At 44.9% G+C, this 23,410-nt stretch overlaps 1 protein-coding gene across 1 annotated transcript in view; it reads right to left on the reverse strand.

Moving 5' to 3' along the window:
- The window catches only part of LOC144823277 (sodium channel protein type 2 subunit alpha-like), a 942,252-nt gene that overhangs the window by 20,968 nt on the left and 897,874 nt on the right, over positions 1-23,410 (reverse strand). The gene's annotated exons all lie outside the window — the stretch shown is intronic.

Genomic DNA, 23,410 nt, shown 5'->3' on the forward strand with positions numbered 1-23,410 from the left:
AGTCCCCAATGTTTGTTGATGATCCTTCTGATGTCATTACTTTTAGTGCAGAATGTGGTGACGCAGATCATTCGATCCTGAGATGGCTGGCGTTCTTTTGGTGTTAGCAATGTGGATCTATCCTGAAACCACGCTCGTTTACGGGATCTCTTGACGAGTCGTTTTGGATACCCCCTCTCAATCAGACGGTTAATTAGCTCGTCAGATTCTTTGAAGAAGCCTTCCTTCCGGGTGCAGTTTCTCCGGATGCGTAGAAATTGGCCGAATGGCAAATTATCTCGCAAGGCTCTCGTGTGGTGACTGTTATATCTTAGAAGCGAATTCCTTTCCGCTGGTTTCCTGTAGAGGGTAGTGTGAAGCTTGCCTTCCATGTCCTTGATGGTAATATCCAGGAAGTCTATATGTTCTTTACTCATAGTCATGGTAAATTTTATGTCTTCTGATTGTGTGTTCAACCACTCCATGAAATCCCTTAAGGCACTTTCCTCACCGGTCCATATTGACAGGATGTCATCTATGTATCTATTCCAATTGGAAATGGAATTTTGGAATGGATTGTGTTGGGAAAGAATGCAGTCTTGCTCATATTCAGACATAAATAGAATAGCCAGATCCGGCGCAAATGCAGCGCCCATTGCTACTCCCTTGCTTTGAAAGTAAAATCTGTTCTGGAAAATAAAAAAGTTCTTAGTCATGGCAATTTCAAGCAGAGCGATGATAAACTCTGTGGGAACCCCTGCTGGTTGTACCCTTTTATTCAGAATTCTCCTCATGCAGTCTAGTGCAGGTCGTTGGGGGATGCTGGTATAGAGTGAGACAATGTCCATTGTCACCAAGATCTGGTTGTTTCTGTCGAATGGCATCTGATCAATCAAGTTAATCACTTGCATGGTGTCCCTTAGGTACGTGGGTGTTGCTTCCGCCAGTGGTTTCAGGAAGGCATCTACGTACTTGCACAGTGGTTCAATCAGGGAGCCACATCCCGATATAATCGGCCGGCCTGGTGGTTTGGATGGATTCTTATGTACCTTCGGTAATACATATATTGTGGGAACTCTTGGTTGTTCCACGTTGAGGAAGTCAAACTCTTTCTTAGTCAGAAATCCCATTTCCAGCCCTTTCTTTGTGATGGCAACAATCTCAGTTCTTATCTCTTTAGTCGGATCACAAGCTACCGGTCTGTAGCTTACTCCATCCCTCAACTGTGAATAGATCTCTGCCTTGTAATCCTCCACATCCAGCATGACAATGGAACCCCCTTTGTCGGCTGGTTTGATGACAACCGACTTGTTGTTTCTAAGAGTTTCCAGTGCTGTGCGTTCTCCTGCGGAGATGTTGTGTCTCACGTAGGATCTCCTGTCACATGTTCTTAAGACATCTCTAAGTACCACACTCTCATAGGTCAAAATCCTGTGCGATACCGAGGTCATAGAGGGCATGAATGTTGACGGTGGGCGAAAATTGGTGTAGGCTGTCATAGTTGGTAATGGACAGTTTTTGAAAAAATGTTTCAATCTTATTTTTCTGAAGAATCTCGTGAGTTCCGTCTGGATATTGAATCTATTAGCCAGGGATGTGGGTACAAAAGATAGTCGTTTACAGAGTACACTGTAATAAATGCAATTTGATTAAGAATATTGCATCAGTTATACTCTATTGAATTGATTTATATGTGGTGTTTTTTGGTATAAAGTGAATACTTGTATATACATAATATTGTTAACTCGGACCGCTTTTCCTTTGTACCTTGCAAATGCTGAGCAGGAACTCTTACTGATCCTGGTCCATCTAGGGTGTAAACACCTGAGCAGATCAAAGGGGGTTTCAATCTCCGACACTTAAAGTAAGGATGGCGAATGCATCTGTTCTCTTCATGCTAATTTCCTGAGTTACAAACAAGTCAGAAGGTAGTGCTGGCGGCCTGTATTTTGCAAGTTCTGCTTCAATATGGATGCTCTTGACCCCATGATTTGGTCAGTATGTAAAGTTAGCCACCTACCTGTGTGGGATGGAGGTAGTTGAAAGGGTGCAAGTAACATCTGTAATGTCACAAATCACTTTTCAATTTGCCATCTGTGCTTGTTGATACCAATAGTGAATCTGCACATTAATTTCTTAAAATAGTCATCCTGGTTCTCTCCTTATGCTACATAACATTCGAGTCCTGCTTTTTTCTGGAATTATTCAGATATAACATGGGAGTATTTCATGTGCATTCATGTGAAACGGAGCATTTCTACTGGTGCTGATAACGTTTTTTTTGCCCTTTCTTTATTATGTTGTCATAACTTGTGGTATTTTTGCTTACTGGACTAACTCATAGTTTTCTGTTCCAGGAAATTTGAGTTTTCTGTTTTGCATCTGTGAAATAAAACATTTGAAGGAATCTGGGGAAACAATTATTAATACTATTATTCATCGAAGAAAGGCATAGGGAACTCTCTTGCTGCCTTCTTTTTTTATTCTCCGCCTTTTATGGAATATGGTTCCAAAATCTATGGAATGGCAACGACAGCACAGAGAATGGGGGCAGTTCAAGGAAGGTTTCTGATGAAAAGCTGTAAAAACAAGCATTTGCAATGCAATAGGTCTCGCATTTAAGAAAGTTTGAGCTATTGGCATTGTAAATGACAATACCTTTTATTTATGTGTAGTTTTTAATACAGATAAATGAAAGGCATTGTGATTTACAATGCCATTAGCCTTGGAAATGCATTCAGCGCCCATGCTATAAAGATTGTTTTTTTAAATTGGACACACTTGTGGGGCAATAAGGTAAAAAAAGAAGTACCAAAGCTGTTGTCCTTGATGCATTGTTATGTCGCCTCCAACTGCACTTAGTTAACAAAACAGGCAAGAGTACAACAAGATTCCTGCACAACAAGATAAAAGGGCACCTGCACCTGCAGTCTAACCTGTCTCTGAGTTACCTCTTGTCAGATCACACAGGTATGCAAGTACTCATTTACCGCCCCCCACAGGCAATGCCCACCTTTCCTATTTCTCTCAGCGAACAAATGGCCACTTTAGTGATAAATCACCCAAAAGGTACTCCTGATCGGGGACATGAACTACTGGATTGATGAGGCCTTGGGGGACCTCACGCAGCTAAACTATCCGAACTTTTATCCAATCTTAATCTAGCCCAACATGTTCACCTCCCCACCCATGAAAAAGGACACATCTTGGATCATATCTGGTCCCACAAGATCTCACTTTCCATTCCTTCAATCTATCCATGTATTTGGTCAGATCATCACCTGATACAATTTACTATTACTTCCAGTAGCCTTAAAAAATCCACTCCCTTGGCGGGGGGGGGGGTCACCAGGAAGTGGAAATCATTATATAAAGTGGATTTCATCAATATCCTGGAGAACTCAGTACCCACCTTCATGGAGGGAAAGGTCACTGAGTGGCTACTATCAGCTAGCAATACTCATGCCCCTATTGTCAAATTCTCTTGTGCACGCCATTCTGATGCTCATAAATGGTTTACCACCAACCTTAAAAAACAAAAGCTCGAGTTGCACCAAATCGAGAGGAAATGGAGATCAAGATACTTAACTGAAGACAGGGAACAATTCTCGACGGCCTGTCGAGATTACAAGAAAACTATCTTGACCACCAAAATGGCCTATTTCTCTACAAAATTACTCAATGCCCACAATAAATCCAAAGAAATCTTCCAAATAGTGAATGACTTATGTAACGACGCCAGATCCTCGCCTACCCAGACCTCCACTCAAGAACTATGTGACACCCTGAATGATTACTTCCTTGACTTGATCGCTTCCATCAAACCCAGTCTCCCCAATTCCATCAACTGGGAACCACTGGACGACACTCTCAGTAATCAATGTGTGCTAGACACCCTTCAACCCATATGTCCTACAACATTGTCAGAACTCACGACCCGTGTCAAATCAGGTTCGCCACAGGACTGCTGCCCTCTGCATGCCTTGAAGGAAATCCTCACCTCCTTGCCCCACAGTGTGCTTCCGTTTCTCAATGAATCTCTTGCCCAGGGCAAGGTCCTTAGTGCTTTTAAGCATGCTACGGTCGTCCCCCTCATAAAAAAAACAGGGGCTGACCCTATCAATCCAGCCAACTACCACCCCATCTCTCTCCTCCCCTTCTTGTAAAAATTATTAGAGGCCCATGTAGCCAGGTGTGTGTCCAGCTTCATTGAACGCTCAAACTATTTAGAGCCAAATCAAGCTGGCTTCCACCCGGCACACTCTACGGAAGCTATGATCCTCGGAATCCTGGACAAGCTCAGAGCTAATGCAGATAGGGGCGACCATCAAGCCCTGGTGCTTCTGGATCTGTTGGCCGCGTTCGACACAGTCAACCGTACCATCTTGCTGAACCGTGTCGAGCAGGCGGGCCTACGTGGTCCGGCACTCGGCTGGATCAAATCCTTTCTTGCCGACCGCACTCAAGCAGTAAGGCTGGGGAACTTTACTGCCCCCAAGCTTACCTCCACCTGCGGGGTCTCACAGGGCCATTCTCTGTCCCCGCTGTTGTTCAATTTATATTTAAGACCATTGATCCACTCTTTAAAAAACAGAAATGTCACCCTCTTCAACTATGCGGATGACCTTCAACTCATCTTCCCACTCTGCTCCCCTAATGCCGTAGCTGAGTTTCAGTCAACCATGCTCCACATCCAGCGTTGGATGGACATGAACCACCTCAAACTCAAGCCGGGCAAAACAGAGTTGGTTCTGCCTGGGAAAAGTGAGAATAGCTGGAGCACGCAGTTCTGGCCAGCAGAACTGGGGCTTTCCTCTACCCCCACTTCCTCGGTGAAAAGCTTGGGGGTCATGATCATTGCCGACCTCTCGCACCGTGGACAGGTGGGAGCTGTGATCTCCTCCTGTGTACACCAACTCCGGAAAGTAAGGAAAATTGGTCACCTGCTGACCTACTCAGCTCTAACTCGGGTGGTGCTAGCCCTCATACTCTCACGGCTCGACTTTTCTAACTCCATCTATCTTGGACTGCCAGTTGGTTTACAAAAAAGACTTCAAATGGTCCAGAACCAGGCTGCAAGACTGATTGGAAAACAACCCAAATGGATGTCTGCCAGACCGGGTCTGAGAAATCTCCACTGGCTTCCGATAGCCCAATGAGTAGCTTTTAAAACTGGATGCTTAGCCTTTAAGGCTCTGCATGGCAATAGCCCCAGATTTATTAGTAGAATGATAACCAAGCATACCCCTATGCGCAACCTTCGCTCAGCCCACCTCTATCTGTTAACCACCTCTACCTTCAAACGGAAACAACTGGGAGGATGTTGTTTCTCTCACCTGGCCCACAGACTCTGGAGCTCTCTTCCCCTGACACTTAGAAATTGCGACAACCTGCTAAGCTTTAGGAAGGCCTTAAAAACAAGGGTTTTCGAGCAAGCCTACGTCTAGTAACCTCATTACTATAGCCTCCGGTCCTTAGCGCCATGAAACCTATGGGTGTACGTGAGCTCTATAAGTGCTTATTAACATAACATAACATAACTTTAGTGCCTCACACAGGAATAGTAAGCGCTATATAAATGGTGAAATACAATACTAAACAACAAACTCAAAACTGTTTACCAAATAGAAGCTATTAAGAAAGCATCACAGAACATGTTGTTTGACAAAATATTTTTGAGCTTTGATGCCTAAAATTGACTATGAAGCAAACTTGACCACCTACAAGGCAGGGATCTGAATATTTATATTCCTTCTTGGCACTAAGAGAGCCACGAGTCTTCATGCGGTCCTTTCTGACGCAGTCTAATTGAACACAGAACTTAGTGAATGCTACTTGCCTAAGCTTTTTCTGAAATATTGTGGTGAAATGTAATGTAATGAAATGTAGCCCACGTCATATTCTGGAAATATTGTTAGTCTAATGGATAAACAAGTATGTTCAGTGCAACTATATCTCCAGATGGTTAAATTAACCCATTGTTTGTTTTTGGGTTGTGTTGAACTTTTTGCCTTTCTCCTAGCCTTTTTTCTGACATGGTGTTGGTGGTTTTAGGACTCTGGGAACTTTAGCACTGCTGTCCAGTGTAAAGTGCGTGTGCTCTCTGTGATAAACATGGTAAGATTGGTCTACACCTGTTTGGCCTATTTAATTTACCTGTCAGTCCTCTGTAAAGTGGTATCTTATATACCCAGGGCTGGTAAATTAAATGCTACTGGTGGGCTTGCAGTGCTAATTGCCCCACCAACCAAAGTAGCCTTGCAAACTATCTCAGGCCTGTGCCATTGCAGGACCTGTGCGAGCATTGCCACTGCCACTGTGACGTGGCACCTAAAGTGTGTGCCATGTCTTTGACCCCCCTTTCACAAATATATGAAGTTGCACCGTGAGCAAATACCACGTGGTAGGTTATAGTGTGGTCATTACAACAACCACGTTGTTACCACGTGTGGCTTTACATTGTAAGTCGTTTCTACGACTTGTGCTAGATGTTAGTGCAACAGCAGGGAATGTATTGGACTTAAAATCCAACACATTCCCTGGTGTTGCACGCCACCTAGCGCAAGTCGTAGAAACGATTTGCGATCTAAAGCCACGCGTGGTAACATTGCGGTCGTTGTAACGACCTACCTGCGTGGTAACAACAGCATTGTAAATGCGGTTTCCCCCCCTTTTACTACATGTCAGTCACCCCTAAGTTAGGCCCTAGCTAGCCTTAAGGGCAGGGTGCATTGTAGGTAAAAGATAGGACATGTACCTCAAATGTGTGACATGTCCTGGTAGTGACAAACAGCCATGTTTGGTTTCTCACTATTGTGGGGCTGCCCTCCCATAGGAATGAATTGGGGATTCCCTGATGAAGTGTTTCAGTGGTTATTTCTGATGTGAGGGGAGCAGCGTGGTCAAGTTTCGTATGTTTGAAAATTGAAATAATGCATGCTACACAACAGTGTACTATAACTATTTTAGAAATGCCAATTTTAGAAGCTGGCATTTCTGTGTGCTATGTGTCTGCCTGCCTGATGTGAACTGCATGTCTGGCTTTTGTGTAACAGGGGCTGGTGAGGTGTGTGTGGCTCCACAAGGGGCAGGGTGAGTCAGCGCTAGGCTGAATAGGACATCTGCATTTGGAGTGGTGGGAGGAGAAGTCCCTGGTCCCTGAATAGGATTGTGCCTGCCCTAGTGAATGCTGGATCTGCCCCCCTGTGGTGAGTCTGACGACGAGCCCCCACCTAACAACAGAGAAGAGGAGCCCTGTCAACAGAGTGCTCCAAATCCCCCCTGAACCAGTTGCATCTGGTTCCCCCAAAGCCCTGTCCTGCAGACAAAGGGAAATGTGATACAAATGTAGGGGCTGTGACTCCATGTGTTGTGCTTGTTTTGATGCTGGAGGGCCCTGTGAACTGGCCTGCCTGAGCCCAGCCTTGTGCCCCACCCCTGACCCTTATCCAGGACTCTAGCGCCTTGTGAGCACTTTGCTGTGTGCTGTGGAAGCTGGTCTCTGCAGCGCTGGGCTGCATTGTGAGCGTCAGGGAATCCTACTGAAGGGATTTCCCCCCCGCATTTCATGACTAAGTGGGAGCCTTCCCCACATTGATGCCTACCTAAGCAGCGGGTGCCCAACCCGCGTTTTCCTTTACTTTTGCGGGTGCCCACCACGCGTTGAGGAGTTTAGGTTGACTCGCAGGTGCCCACCCCACTCTTAAGCAAATTTCAATGCAGGGCCCACCCCGCGTTGTTTGTTTTAGCGGGAGTCCACCCCGCGTTCTACTATTGAGAGTCACCGCCGCGGTCAAATCCTACAAACAGGAAGTCAGGCAAGGCTGTGCCTGTCCATGGGTGGGGCTTCGGGGAGGAAAGGGAAGCCCTGGGTGTGGTGAGAAGCTGACTAGAGCATTGCAGGCTTTGCATCGGAGTCCCGGTCCCAGGAAGGGGGACCGGGCGAAGGAGACAGGCAGCACTGCACTTGAGGCGAGGCTCCCGTGTGGTTAGGAGAGCCCTGCGTGCAGTCTAAGAGCCGGCCAGGAGTCCATCAGAAAGCCCGGTGAGTGGTGGCGCGTTGGAAGAGGCTGGGGGCAGTTCGAGGCACATTGTCGGTGCCTGAGTGCTCCCACAGGAGAGCGGGCCACTCCAAAGGTGGAGGCTGTATCAGGGGCATTTGTTAGTGCTCCCCCCGGACAGTGGGCAGCTGCAACGGTGGGACCATTTTATTTTTTAAGAGTCCCAGTGGGGGACTCACGGCCAGGTGGTGCCAGCGCCATTTCCTGTGGGGGCAAATTCTGTTGAGAGTCCCAGAGTGGGGCTTTTCCGAGGCACATTGTAGGTGCCTGGAGCCCTTGGATGTTGCTGAGGGCCCTGAGGTACCCGTGTCCATTTGACCACATTTTTTTATAGAATCCCAGTCAGGTTTTCAGGGCACAGTCAGTGCCAGTTCCTAATTTCCTTCACAGCTGCACAGCAATTAGCGGCAGCTGCAATGTTTAGACCAGAGCCTTTTGAGGAGTCCCTGTGGGGACCCAGGAGGCACTGTGGTGCCAGCCCAATTGCACACTTGGATTCTGCTGCAGTGGCAGCACTCTCTGACATTCCGGACATAGGGCATTTGAGCCCTCCGAGAAGGCCAATTGGCCTGGGGTCAGTTTAGAGTGTTGGTAGGGTGCAAGGCCGTAATGTGATACCAATGCATAATGTGTTTTATGCTGATGAGCTGCGGTTCTAATATGTTTTATGCCTAATTACATTTATGCTTGGGATGCCTATGACATAATGTATTTATGGCTAGGATGTATAATGTGTCTATGCTGGTGAGGCCTAATGCGTAATGTGTTTATGCTAATGAGGTGTGGGCCTAATGTGATTTATTGCCTAATGTCATGCTATGATATTTTAGGATGGTGTCTGATGCTAAGGTGATAATGCTTAGGTTATTATGGTACCAGTAGTTACTGGTTGTGTTTTGCATTTACTTACCTGTTCTGATGGTTCTGACTGTGGCTCGATTGGCCTGGTCCTGTATATACTCCACTGTGAATATTGCCTAGTGCCAGTTGGCACAGTGTAAATGTGTGATTATGTTTCTAATGTGTTTATCACAATACAAAAGCTACTTTTATATAACCTTGTGTGGAGTTTCTTTTGTGGTGTGCCTAGTGTGTTGCTGCTGTGTGTGCGTGTTGCGCAAAGGCATTACACATTGCCTCTGGGATAAGCCTGACTGCTCGTGCCAAGCTACCAAGGGGGTGAGCAGGGGTTATCTTCAGCGTGTAACTCCCTTGCCCTGACTGGAATGGTGGTTTCTGCCTGGCTTAGTTGTAAACCCTAGCCAACCAGAAATCCCATTTCTAACAGGTTGTCAATGCAGGAAGGTGATAGCAGATGAAATACCGATAAAGGTCCATAAAAACTGTAATTTGGCTGTTTTTAGCTACAAATGCGAGGAGCTTATTTCTGAAGTGAGTTGCTAGAATGCTCAGGCAAGAGCTGCGAGAAATTTAGGAATAATGGCTCTGAACAATATGCAAAAAAAACGCATGAATAAAATGTTGACCACTGGGAGGAGAGAACAGACACAGCTCAAATGAAGACTGTAAGGCAGTGGACCTTACAATGAAAATTGAACAGCTCCAGGTGATCACGACTTATGATAATATTTTGTGGGAAGGACTAGAGAACAATAAAGAGTAAATATTTAAGTTTGATGATTTGTTATGCTACTTCAATGGGCCTACGAGAGCTCTGTTCCCTTTAGCGACTTTATTGTGTTCAAGGTCTTCTATTTGTTGTATTGACAGTGGCCTGAATAAATAAATATATTAAGCATGGATCTGCTGGGGAGGTCTGTCAAATTCATCTGTTCTGATTTCTCAATCCAAAAGACGGGCATAAAAATCACAAATTAAGGCAAGTTGCAAGTAAAAACAAATATTTTGCTGCTTCCGGTATGCATTTATAGATGGTATATGTTAGAATGTATTTATCAAGTATGCATGCTGTGATAAGCTGCTTAGAGTAAATTGGTAGATTGCAAACACGAATAGACATCAGTAAATAGTTAAGTTCACATTGGTAGGTGGGATAAGAAGTAAGTGGTGGCACCCACATGACATTTTTTTAACCATTTATTTACTGAGGCATATGGCATAGGAACATAGCGTGATCCTCCACAAAAACACAACAATGAACACTGTGGTCGCCGTTATTAAACAACAATAACCATAAACCTAGACCCACAATTAGACTACAATAGCCATAAACCTAGAAGGATACATGGAAGAGACAAGAGTAGGGTTTAAAGAAGTCAGGACGATGCCCAAAGTCATTGTAAATGCCAAAGCGTGACCCTTCTTGTTTCAAAATAAATGCATGAGAAAGAGTATGTAACAGGAGCTTTTTGAACGAACGCAGAAAAAACCTGCGTGTCCTAAGCAAAACTTACCTTTCAAGGTGGGATCTCTTTTCCACAGCTCTCAGAAAGTCACTGGCTGCATCTGCTTCAGGAGACAAACATTGGCAAAGCCAATGGGTTTCGCCAATACAGACCCATTGGCTTTGTCAACACTTTCAAGATCCGCAAAAAGACAATATGAAAAGTGTGACGAAGTGCATTTTTAAGCAAGATGCAGCCAGACAGTCGGACAGCAAATTGCAGCTCCTGTGCTCAAAAGAAAAAAAAAAGGAAAAATAATATGTCATGGGGAAAAACATGTGAAGTGGTCAGGGGGAAATAGGTGCAGACGAGGGGCAGGAACAGCAGGGAGGAGGGAGCAATAGAGGTGCCAGGTTCACGGGGCCTCTGCAGAACTCATCACAGACCAGGAAAGCAAGCCAGGTGCTGCTATCAGACTCACGCTGCCCTGCCCCCGCCATCTTGATAGCTAGCCAGAGAGCGGCACGAGCACCTAAAATACGGAATATTGAAAAAATAGAGTTTGGCGAGCCTTGCCAGAGAAAAGAAAGTCGTGGCTCGCAAACTCTATTTTTTCAATATTGTAACTTTTTCGTAAGCAGCGCAGGTAGCCATCGAGCTTGTACACAGAGGAGCTTACACTCACCAAATGCCACTGCTAGAACCTCAAACGCAGATGGAGACAGACCCATGATGAAACCAACAAAGTGCCTACAGGTTAGCTGTCAGGTAAAACCATCAGCAAATCATATCCACCAAAGAATCAACACTGACTGAATAATTTAAAAACAGCACAAACAACAGCAAATACATTATCACCATCGAAAATGATTTCACCTTACAGACCGCCAGCTCTAGAACCATCACCCTATCTCAAAACATCTCCACCCAGTTCTCTCTGTTTCAGCCACAAAAACAGCAATGTCTACAGCAACTTCGACCCACAGCTTGACCTATTCACTAGCGCAGCACTCCTTCCTGATGAAACAACCCCCCTCCAGACGCTGTCATGACCTCATGGCCCATCATCGCCAAAGCAGAAACGCTAGCAACCATGCAATCTATCCACTCAGGAGCTCAATCTGATCCCTGGTCACACTACATCTTCACCAAAGGGCTGGACCCCATCTGTACTCGATACTCCACTGTTCCATCAGCAGTGCCACTTTCCTGGATGCATCAAAACACAACACCATACTCCCCACTTCTGAAATAACTCTTAGCAGAACTACAAATGCTAGCTAACTAGAGACCAATATCCTTGCTGCCCTACTCTGTTACAGTTCTGGAGAAAGTCAGCATCAAACAACTAAGACCGACCACCTTAATAACAATACCTCCTTGACCCTAACCAATCCTGATTCAGGCTCAACAACAGCACAGAGATAGCCCTCATTGACCCCAGAAAAGATATAGAGAAGATATCCGACTGATCATGGACAGAGGAGACACCATCTCCCACCCCTTTCATATTCAATGTCTCCATGAAGCTGGTATACGAGGGCCTGTTTCTCCGTGATGCCACTGGATATGATCCTTCCACATCGGATGAAAGCAGTTTGTCAGTCTGGCTCCTTACACCTAGTCCGCTGCTAACTTCAGCTGTGGAGTACCTCAAGGATCAACTTTCAGCCCCAGGCTGTTCTACCCGTACATGGCACTGCTCACCAACATCATCCGATCCCACGGAATTAACATCTCTTATATTGATGACACACAGCTCATTCTTTCCCTCTCTGACAAAATAACCAACATCCGGATCAACTTTACCTGCTGCATGTCAGAAGTCACCAGCTGGATGAAGCCTTACTGTCTGAAATGCAACACACCTTGGAAGTGATCGAGAGCACTCTGATGTCTGAGGTTTGGACATCGCCTACTTCAGTTAATTTCATTCTCGAATGTGCCACCCAAGTGTTAAAAAAAAATCCTTCAATTTTAAGACCAGTTAGATCATCAGACATAGCACGTCTATGGGCAGCACATTTGCCCCAAGCTTGGCATGTTTATACATGGCCAATTTTGAGGATGAGAAAATCTTCTGTAATGACAATCCTTTCTCTGCCCTCTCATATTGCTTATACACTAGTGAGCGTCTTCTCTACCTTTTATTGTTGAGGTACAGCAACCCCCTCTCCCCCCCTTATATGGGAAGCCTCTTTTTTTGTGACACTGGTCTTTCACCTGCATTGCTGCACTTGAAATGCGCATTGTGGTTTCGTCACTAATATGTGTATTTGTGTGTTTTCTAAATGTGTGTTAATATCTTTAAGTGTGATTCTGATGGGTCAGTGCATATCTGCACTATTAGAGTGGACCCGACCCCAGCATGCACCTTCTTACACTGTATAGCATGGTACTATATATCAAGACCTTTACTTGATTTGTTTGTTGTTAGTTCTCCTTTTATGTCGGTACTGAAGGTATACTATATACTTGTGTGAATCCCTTTGGGTACAATTAATAATTTGATCTTCCTCTGGCAAACCCAAATCATGAGTAGATTAGGAATTCAGTACCGATGAATTGCCATGTTCAGTTTTGGCAGTAAATAGGCAAGACACATTCCTACCTAGTTGTAAATATCACTTCCTGAGCCAGTTTTGACCACTGTATCCATTCCTAGCCAATTATGACATTTTAATGATAACAAGGGGACCTACATATTAAATAACTTTGGGTATTCCATAGTTATTTTTAAAAGCACATTACACCAGCCTACTCACAGTCTCACACTTTACACTGCACCTCACTCTTCGAATCGGCAAAAACAAAACAAAAGAACTCTGGCAAGGATCCCCCTCGCAGGGCCCATTATGCATAGCAGCGCTCGCCCAATGCAGAGCTGCTCGATGATGAGGCATGCACCCATCTGGGTGCACATCTCAGGTTACCTCCGACCTATTCCGTCCCTTTCTTTTTTCTTCAACTTCAGGAACTGCAGACTCCTTTGACCTACATCGCTTGATTGGCGCATGTATGCTGGACCTTCATTCCCCCATCATCCCCTGCTTTTGGATTTTGAAAGTCAACACAGACAAAACAGATGTGGTACTCTTTGCCTAGAACATGTCTCTATTGATCTACCTGGCAGCCAGCAGTCCTCGGACCTACACAGTACCCTGCCAACCAAGCAAAGAACCTGGACATAGTGGTGGACAACCAATGTTCACTCTTCAAGCTTCTCAAAAAAGTACAAAGCCCTGAACAATATATATGTCCCTCTTACTGACATGGCCACATCCATTACTAGACCCTGATCGGAATCCTTCACTTGACCGCCCTGCTGCTTACACACATCCCCCATATCTGCAGAACCAGCTGTAATGCTTTCTTAAACCTCACAGCCCAAGTCTGGTACAGAATCCCCCTGAACATCAGAGCTTCTTCGTCAGTCCTAGAGTTCTGGAAGAAACTGAAGACATGGCTCTTTACCTAGACCACAGACTCAGCCTGCACATTCCCCTCCTTATACACCACCTGGTCACCCTCCCAAGTGAGATGTGTGCTGTACAAGGAGTCATAACAATGTTGAAAGGAAATGGTAAAAGATGGACCAAATAATCATATCCAGAAAGCAATAAATGCTGAAGCCTTGAACTCAATTTATCACTTCAATTCTTGTACAAATTTCAGTTTTCCAAGCGAGTGGATGAAAAATCTGCTCCTACAAGAAAGAACCTACTGGAGACAAATTATTGAATCATGATATAGGAAATAATAGCTTGCCACTAATGTCTGTGTAAAAACCAATATAACAAAGCAGTCCCCCATAAATCGAACAAGCAAAAGGACCTAATCTTTAAAAGAATATTTAAAAGTGCAGGATGCTTATAAGGAAAGTGGTAGGTGAACAATTCATTGAAGGGTCCCATTCTAGAAGAATGAAAAAGAGAAGTCACAATATGCAACAAAGAAAGGTGGAAACTTTCATAAACTGTAATGGAGAATGGGATTTAGAGTTTGTTTTATGGGCTAGTCCCGTCGGGGATACTAAAAGTACCATTTGATATAATGAATCTGCAATGGATTGCACTAGATATCTGCCCCATTTCAGAAGGACTATGCCTTCCGCCAAACTCTAAATCAGACCCTAGTTTTTCCAGTTGAGTGTAAGTTTTGAGATTAAATTCCCCCCAACCGAAACCAAGATCTTAGGACACACTTTTGTCCTGGCCAATTCGTTCTATTTCCACTTCCTCCTAAGCCAGTCGTTTGCTTGGCTAGTAACTAGAAATGAGTGATCCTACACTTTTATTGTATTTTCTATTTCTCTTAGTTTCTTGTAATATATTTCTTGTTTTTTGGATTGCGGCAAAATTAACGTTCATTTCATTTGCAAGCAAAACCCTAGTGGGTGAATGTGATATTCAAAAGAATGAATAGAAGAGGCTTCAACTCATCCCACTGTTCATGGGCAACACATTTTTCATGTGCATATCAACCTAACAATGATTTAGGAGATAAGGTAGCCTTGTAGGTTTCCAGACAAAATTTACTTCTGAACTTATTTCTGTGGCTGTGCCACCAGTGGCAGCTGGTAAAGTTTTAAAGTTGCGGGATGTTAGAAGTGGGGGTCCATATCCCTCACCACCGCCACCAAATGCTGGAGGCGGGAGTCCCCGACCCCTCATTTCAACGTTAGGCTAAGTAAGGACAACGTCTGAGATAGCCCTGCTCACACCCTTAGTAGCTTGGCACGAACAGCCAGGCTTATCTCCAAGGCACGAGTGTACAATATGTGCAACCACACTCACAGCAACCCAATGATGTCACCACAAATAGACCCCACACAAGTTTATATAAAATGAGTATAAGCTTTATATAGGCAGATATACGATATGGCCACACAATACAAAATCAACATATAAGAATGGGTAGTATTCCTTCCGGTGGGTTATTAGGTTCTAATCCCAACCACAGCTTCTAACCAACAGTTAAGCTCACTTCTAACTGTTTCAAAAAGGTTAGGCAAGTCATATTGCTAGAATCAGACATGTTGCAAAAGAAAGAAATACTGCAATGCTTAACAATATTCTCTTGTACTGTGCAACAGAGAAACAATGCCATATGTAGCGCCACAGTCATGTACTTTGCAATAGAAAGAATAATGCAATGCATATCACTAGCAGCATGCCCTGTACCAGGAAGAAACAACGCAATGCGTAATGTTTCAATCATGTACTGTGCAATGAATAAATAATGCAATGTGCCACATTACAATCATGTACTAAGGGAAAAATAACACAGGCGTAGCGCACCAAGCATGTGGTTCGTCAGGCACAAATTAGGTCAGGCTTCATACGACAGTTCGGTAGTTCGTTAGCAGCAATAATGCAAAATGTAATATGACTGTTTAGGTGCTCCGTTAACAGTGCCCCCAATAAGATCAATGATGACACAAAAGTACTGCTTCTCACTCTGGCCCCAGTACTGCCCCTCCTTGGGCCAGCATGGGCCGAGATCCAAGCGGAAGCAACAGGCTCGTGCAGCTGACAGAAGCGAGAGGCCGAGAGAGTGTCCCTCTGGGCCCGCACCCCACCCCAGGTGGTGATCCACGTTACCTGGGGGTGCTACTCCACTCTTCTCTCCTACTTCAGTGACTTGGGCCTTGAACCAGAACTCCGTCATGGGGTACGGCGAGCTTGGGTCGGTGGCTCGGCTCCTCCGGGGCTGCCGGTCCAGGCCGCTGCTGTTTCACTCCAGCGGTCTCAGCACTATGGAGACTTACTTCGAATTCGGTGCACACACTACCCAGGCACTCCTCACCAGCGCCTCAGGTTGCACCTCGACACGCACTCTGCTATATCTGAGACTCGCCTTCTCCCTGGTGGGTGCTCACGATGACCCGGCGCTCTTCACCAACGCCTCTGCTTGCACCTCGACACGCACCCTGTGCGTCCGAGTCTCTCCTCTTCTCCCGGGGCACAGGATGTCCAGGCGCTCTTCACCAACACCCTGGCTGCACCATGACACGCTCTCTAAGCGTCCGAGACTCACCTCGTCTCCCCGTGCACAAAACGACCAGGCGTCCCTCACCAATGCCTTGGCCTGCACCACAACATGCACCCTGCATGTCCGTGACTCAGCTTACTCCTGCTTGCCCATGATCACAAGGCACAACTTCTGAGGGTCTCAAGCTGCAAAAGCATGTGCACACCGCATTGCTTGGGACTTCTCTAGAAACTTTTATGTTCCTGTGTTTCCAAACAGGGAGCCAGCTCACCTTGGGCCCTTGGGGTTACAAGACACAGAACAAAGCACAGTCTTCTTCAAGCAGGAGGACCCAGCGCCTTCAAGCACAGCCCCAACAAAGTCCACTTGACCACAGAATGGGTCCAAGCCTTTTCAGTCTCAATCCATCTCTGTTTCATTCCAACATTCAGGGGTTTCAGCTCTCATAGTTATACTCCTTAATGTTTTTGAAGTTTGTTTGTGCTTTGGGGTCCCTGACCCCTCCCTAAATATGCTCTGGGTGTCTCCCTCCCAGTCTCCCCTTTCTCCCTTTGATACTGGGGGTCGGGATCCTTAATCACTCAGCAGGAGATGGGTCAATTGGTTTATACCACCAGCACAGGTCTTTTCACCTCCTGGGCTTCTCCTCCCCCTACTCTCCAGATGCAGGGCAGCCTGGTGCCATCTCAACCCCTTCCTGGGTCAAGACCTCTCCCAGCTCCTCTCACCTCTCAGATCCAGATAGACAATCCACATTTCAGCAGAGACACACAGAAATGCCTAAATCACGAAACTCAGCCACTTTCTAAAAGAGTGTTTTCTGAACACACAGTGACAAAACCACATTCACAGAAAGATGTGTTATGACACTGTGAGTTCATACATACTAAACTTCACCTCTCCATTTTAAAGATACAGGAAATTAGGCTAACAAACACAACACCCAGCCTCCCCCATTCAGTCCTATGGGCAGGATGGCCTTTCAGCAGTGAAAAATGAAATGAAGTGTTTTTCACTGTCAGGACATAACACACACCTTAGGATATGACCTGCCTTTTACCTACACTGCAGCCTGCCCAGGAATTACCCGGGACCTACCATAGGGGTGCCCAATGTGTATGCCAAAGGGAAAGTCAGGCCTGACAGGTGGTTGCACTTGTCAGTACAACATGCTACCTTAGCAAACTGCTTGCAGGCCCCACCCTGCAGGCCTGAGTTCCCTTCTACGCGCGCCTTTGCATTACTAGCCCTGGCACACACAGTGCATATCATTAGGGACTTTACTAGTAAGGCAAACATACCAATTATGGCCAACCAATTGCTATTACACTTTACATAGGGAACACTTGTACTTTGACACTGTTCAGCAGTGACAAAGTACCCAAAGCATCTAAATTGTCAACTCTATGTCAGGAAAACGGTCTAGGGGGAAAGCAAAAAGTTTAGGGATCTTTAGCCAACAAGGCCACGTCCTATAAAGGAATATATGAAACCATCTATTTTCAATTAGCCTGCTAACACAGCTTTTAAGTGTAGGGAAAATCTGGAAATGTGCACGCTGTAGGTTTTGTGAAAACAGGCTATTCCTTTCTGGGGGTCATCCTATTTTTGACTTGCCAGGACTGGTCTGGTAAATAATGATACACAGTAAAATCATTAGCTTTAATAAACAGAAGAGAAGAATCCAAAGTAGCATGGGGCTACGTGTGCTTTTTGATCACATATTTTATGGGTCTGCCATCGGTCCCTCTTTGAAGAGGAACAGTATAAAAAAGCATTGGCAAAGCCAATAGATCTCCCAAATGCAAGATCTATTCGCTTTGTCACTGTCTGTCCAGCCATGTTGTACAGCAGCATATACAACATCATAGCCCTTTTTTTTTTACTTTCAGCCATGCTGCATAGCAGTTGCGCTGCTGTACAATGAGTAAATAAAACAGACAAAGCCAAAAGAACTCACATAGGCAAGACCTATTGGCTTTGCCAATGTTTGTTTAAGCAGGCCCGCCCAAGACTGCCTGAATTTCAGTCCAGTCTGCGCAACACTGTCTTGCCTCCGTTTTCCACTGGCTGGCCTAGGCGCAGCTGAAGTGCAGAGAAGGGAAGTCAGAGGTTCTCTTGTATGGGACCTTTCCGGTCGATTTTAGAGCAAAGCTGTGGGCCCCTTGCTTTCCCCTGTCTAGTGCAGGGAACAATATTGCAAAAAATCTAGGGATTTGGTTCTCGGAGAATCTGAATTTCTCCACACAAGTTAAGAAGCTTGTCTGGACGTGCTTCGGCACCTTGAAAGCCCTGAGAACGTTTCTTCCCTTTCTCCCAGGACCTGCTAAAGAGACAGTGGTCAGTGCTTTGATTTTATCTCGCCTGGATTATGCCAATGCCCTGCATGTGGGCATTCCTGGCTACCTCTTAAGTAAATTGCAGGTTGTTCAAAACTCTGCTGCCAGACTTCTGCTAGGCTTGACCAAAAGGTGCAGTGTGTGTGCTCATTTGCACTCTCTGCACTGGCTTCCTGTTGATGCATGAATTAAATTTAAACTGCTTTCCATCACCCATAGGGGCCTCTATGGCAGGGGCCCTAGCTATCTTCTGAAGAGATTTATCTTTCACACTCCAGCTAGACAGTTGCACTCCTCTTCTCGACTTCTGATGCAGACCCCCAGATTCAATCGTCAAAGGCTGGGTGGTTGCTCACTTGTCAGGAAAGCTAGCCTGGCCTGGAATGCTTTGCCCTTGGCGTTGCGGAGCATTCAGGATCATGCGATTTTTAAGAAAAAGCTTAAAACGCTCCTCTTTTAGCTGACCCTCTGGTACCTTTAGCATTTATCTTATGCACAGGCTGGGACACTCTGTCGCGTAGCTGAGCTCGATATAAATTCATTTAACATAACATAACATAACACATTTCACAGATAATAAATGAAGTTTGCTTTTTACGGACTGTCTTTGTGGGAAGTGCATTTTTATAATTAACTTCTGCTGGTGCACAATCTCTTGGCTGACAAATCAACCTCCTTCATGCAGTTTACACTATTGTTCACATAAGAATGGTATTGTCACTATTGTTCTGTAACAATGTATTATACATGACTAGAGTAAGGGGGCCAATGGCAATTCTGACGGAGGGTAAAGAAAGTATGAATGGAGGTTGGAAGAGAGGAATGAGGGAAAAGTAACACAAATGGAAGGTGTTAGGGAGGAGGAGACAATACAGACGAAGGGTGGTAGGGAGGACGGACTGCGGGAGCAAAGTGGGAGCGAGCAAGCAACACCACGGATAGTGAGAGGGCGCAAGCAACATGAGGACAGGAGAAGGAGGGGTCAAGGAACACAATGGATGGTAGGAGGAGGATGGGACGGGACAAGCATAACACACAGAGTGAGAGGGAGAAGGATGGGAGAGAGAGGGCCTGCAAGCATATGCAATCTTATTGACTGCTGGAAACAAAAGAATAAAGTACCCTAGGACCAAAAGCAGCAGCAGCAGAACAACACTCACTGGCCACAGAAGCAGTACGTGGGTCATGATCCAAGGGAGGGACAAACACAAGAAGAGGAAGTGAAGTTAGCACTGGCCAACCAAATAGAAACAACAAAATGAGAGTAGAGGAGAAGCCAAAAAATGGTAAGAAATGGGTGGGCTCTAAGCTCCCTATAATCTTACAAAATGTCTCACAAGTGACATCATATGTGTTGTCTCAGGCAAGGCCTCAGAATGTATAATAGGCAGTCCTCGTTTTAAAACCATACTAAAAAGGAATATTATTTTACATTTCATAAGTGACCTGTTTTATGCTATTGTGCTTTTTGGCATTGCAGAAGATGTGATCAAAGACTTCATAACACAGTCTATAAACAAAACACATGCATAGCCATTAAGGTTTTCAATCCAAGGCAAAATGCCATACAATGCCATACATGTCTATAATAGTTTCTAGAACAGCTTGTGTATTTCTTCCCCTGTGAAGTGTAGCAGGAGGGACATCTTTCCTGTACAATTTGTTTTTCTCTTGGCTCTATAGTACTTATTGAGGCAACCCACCCAAGTTTTCCAATCTTTTGGTCTTGGTGACTGGGTGAGTCAATTCACTGAAGGGTGGGAATGACGTCACTGGTAGGTGATCCGTGGGTTCCAGGTGCTTGCTGAGAGGGGGCTCCTCCCTGGCTTATCCACTGCTGCTATTTAGCCTTCCCTTCTTCCTCTACTCTCCTGTGTAAGTGGGACCACCTCACATGGGGGCATATTAGCAAGGAACCTCGTTAAAATTATCGCTGTTTTACCGGCAGGAAACTGCTGATAAAACGGCGATAATGGGCTTGCTAATATGCGTTATAGAATTCCTATAGAACCCCAGGTTGGATGTCCTGCTGGAAATAAAAGAATAAAGTACCCTAGGACCAAAAGCAGCAGCAGCAGAACAACACTCACTGGCCACAGAAGCAGTACGTGGGTCATGATCCAAGGGAGGGACAAACACAAGAAGAGGAAGTGAAGTTGGCACTGGCCAACCAAAGAGAAACAACAAAATGAGAGTGGAGGAGAAGCCAACAAATGGTAAGAAATGGGTGGGCTCTAAGCTCCCTATAATCTTACAAAATGTCTCACAAGCGACATCATATGTGTTGTCTCAGGCAAGGCCTCAGAATGTATAATAGGCTGTCCTCGTTTTAAAACCATACTAAAAAGGAATATTATTTTACATTTCATAAGTGACCTGTTTTATGCTATTGTGCTTTTTAGCATTGCAGAAGATGTGATCAAAGACTTCATAACACGGTCTATAAACAAAACACATGCATAGCCATTAAGGTTTTCAATCCAAGGCAAAATGCCATACAATGCCATACATGTCTAGAATAGGTTCTAGAACAGCTTGTGTATTTCTTCCCCTGTGAAGTGTAGCAGGAGGGACATCTTTCCTGTACAATTTGTTTCTCTCATGGCTCTGTAGCACTTATTGAGGCAACCCACCCAAGTTTTCCAATCTTTTGGTCTTGGTGGCTGGGTGAGTCAGTTCACTGAAGGGTGGGAATGACGTCACTGGTAGGTGATCCGTGGGTTCCAGGTGCTTGCTGAGAGGGGGCTCCTCCGTGGCTTATCCACTGCTGCTATTTAGCGTTCCCTTCTTCCTCTACTCTTCTGTGTAAGTGGGACCAACTCACATGGGGGCATATTAGCAAGGAACCTCGTTAAAATTATCGCCGTTTTACCGACAGGAAACTGCCGATAAAACGGCGATAAGGGGCTTGCTAATATGCGTTATAGAATTCCTATAGAATCCCAGGTTGGATGTCCTGCTGGAAATAAAAGAATAAAGTACCCTAGGACCAAAAGCAGCAGCAGCAGAACAACACTCACTGGCCACAGAAGCAGTACGTGGGTCATGATCCAAGGGAGGGACAAACACAAGAAGAGGAAGTGAAGTTGGCACTGGCCAACCAAAGAGAAACAACAAAATGAGAGTGGAGGAGAAGCCAACAAATGGTAAGAAATGGGTGGGCTCTAAGCTCCTTATAATCTTACAAAATGTCTCACAAGCGACATCATATGTGTTGTCTCAGGCAAGGCCTCAGAATGTATAATAGGCTGTCCTCGTTTTAAAACCATACTAAAAAGGAATATTATTTTACATTTCATAAGTGATCTGTTTTATGCTATTGTTCTTTTTGGCATTGCAGAAGATGTGATCAAAGACTTCATAACACGGTCTATAAACAAAACACATGCATAGCCATTAAGGTTTTCAATCTAAGGCAAAATGCCATACAATGCCATACATATCTAGAATAGGTTCTAGAACAGCTTGTGTATTTTTTCCCCTGTGAAGTGTAGCAGGAGGGACATCTTTCCTGTACAATTTGTTTCTCTCATGGCTCTGTAGCACTTATTGAGGCAACCCACTCAAGTTTTCCAATCTTTTGGTCTTGGTGGCTGGGTGAGTCAGTTCACTGAAGGGTGGGAATGACGTCACTGGTAGGTGATCCGTGGGTTCCAGGTGCTTGCTGAGAGGGGGCTCCTCCGTGGCTTATCCACTGCTGCTATTTAGCCTACCCTTCTTCCTCTACTCTCCTGTGTAAGTGGGACCACCTCACATGGGGGCATATTAGCAAGGAACCTCGTTAAAATTATCGCCGTTTTACCAGCAGGAAACTGCCGATAAAACGGCGATAATGGGCTTGCTAATATGCGTTATAGAATTCCTATAGAATCCCAGGTTGGATGTCCTGCACATCTAACCTGGTATTCTAGAGGAATTCTATAACGCATATTAGCAAGCCCATTATCGCTGTTTTATCTGCAGTTTCCTGCCGATAAATCGGCGATAATTTTAACGAGGTTCCTTGCTAATATGCCCCATAGTTCTTTGCCTCTTTAATGTACTGTAGGTGACATAATCTGTGGAATGTGGGAGCAGTTCAAAGTCAGTATCACCATGTGATGGGATAACTCTAGAGTGGGGCTTCCCCTGCTTGGTGAATTTTTTTCCTTTGCTTGATTTTTGATTCTCAGTGTCTCTTGGGTTTGGAGACACTATTATTTCAAGAGGTTGTGTGAGGCTAAAAAAGCTAGTAGAACAAATGGTAGCTACTGATCTCATGGACTATCAGTAACTCATAGTAAAATGCAATACTCTGTAAACAAATGTAGCCTGTAACTAATGAGACAGCTTAAGAGTTAAGCTACTGGGATCTGTTGTGTCTTGTCACTTTAATAATAATAGAATGCTATTGCAGTAGTATGTAGAGAATATTATGGTTTGAAGCAGAGGATTGATGTTCCACTTCTGCTGTAACATCTTGATGGTGCAGTTTGTTCCTGCCTACAAATAAACGTCATTCCTTTTTGTACCTGCAGTGTGGATTACTGCCGGGGACACAACAGTGATCTGCATGCCAGATGTATGCAGACAGCAAAGCTCATTCAGACTTTCATTTTTTTAGGTTAATAGTAGAAAAAAATGATGTCAATAAAGGTAAAACCTTTTGTTTGGTGTGCCGCGAAATTGCAAGAAACTGGTTTTATACAACGATTTCTTTCATTTTTTTCATTGCATTCAATATTATATATAC

This window comes from Lissotriton helveticus, chromosome 3_1 (assembly GCF_964261635.1).
Source record: "Lissotriton helveticus chromosome 3_1, aLisHel1.1, whole genome shotgun sequence".
Taxonomy (NCBI): Eukaryota; Metazoa; Chordata; class Amphibia; order Caudata; family Salamandridae; genus Lissotriton; species Lissotriton helveticus.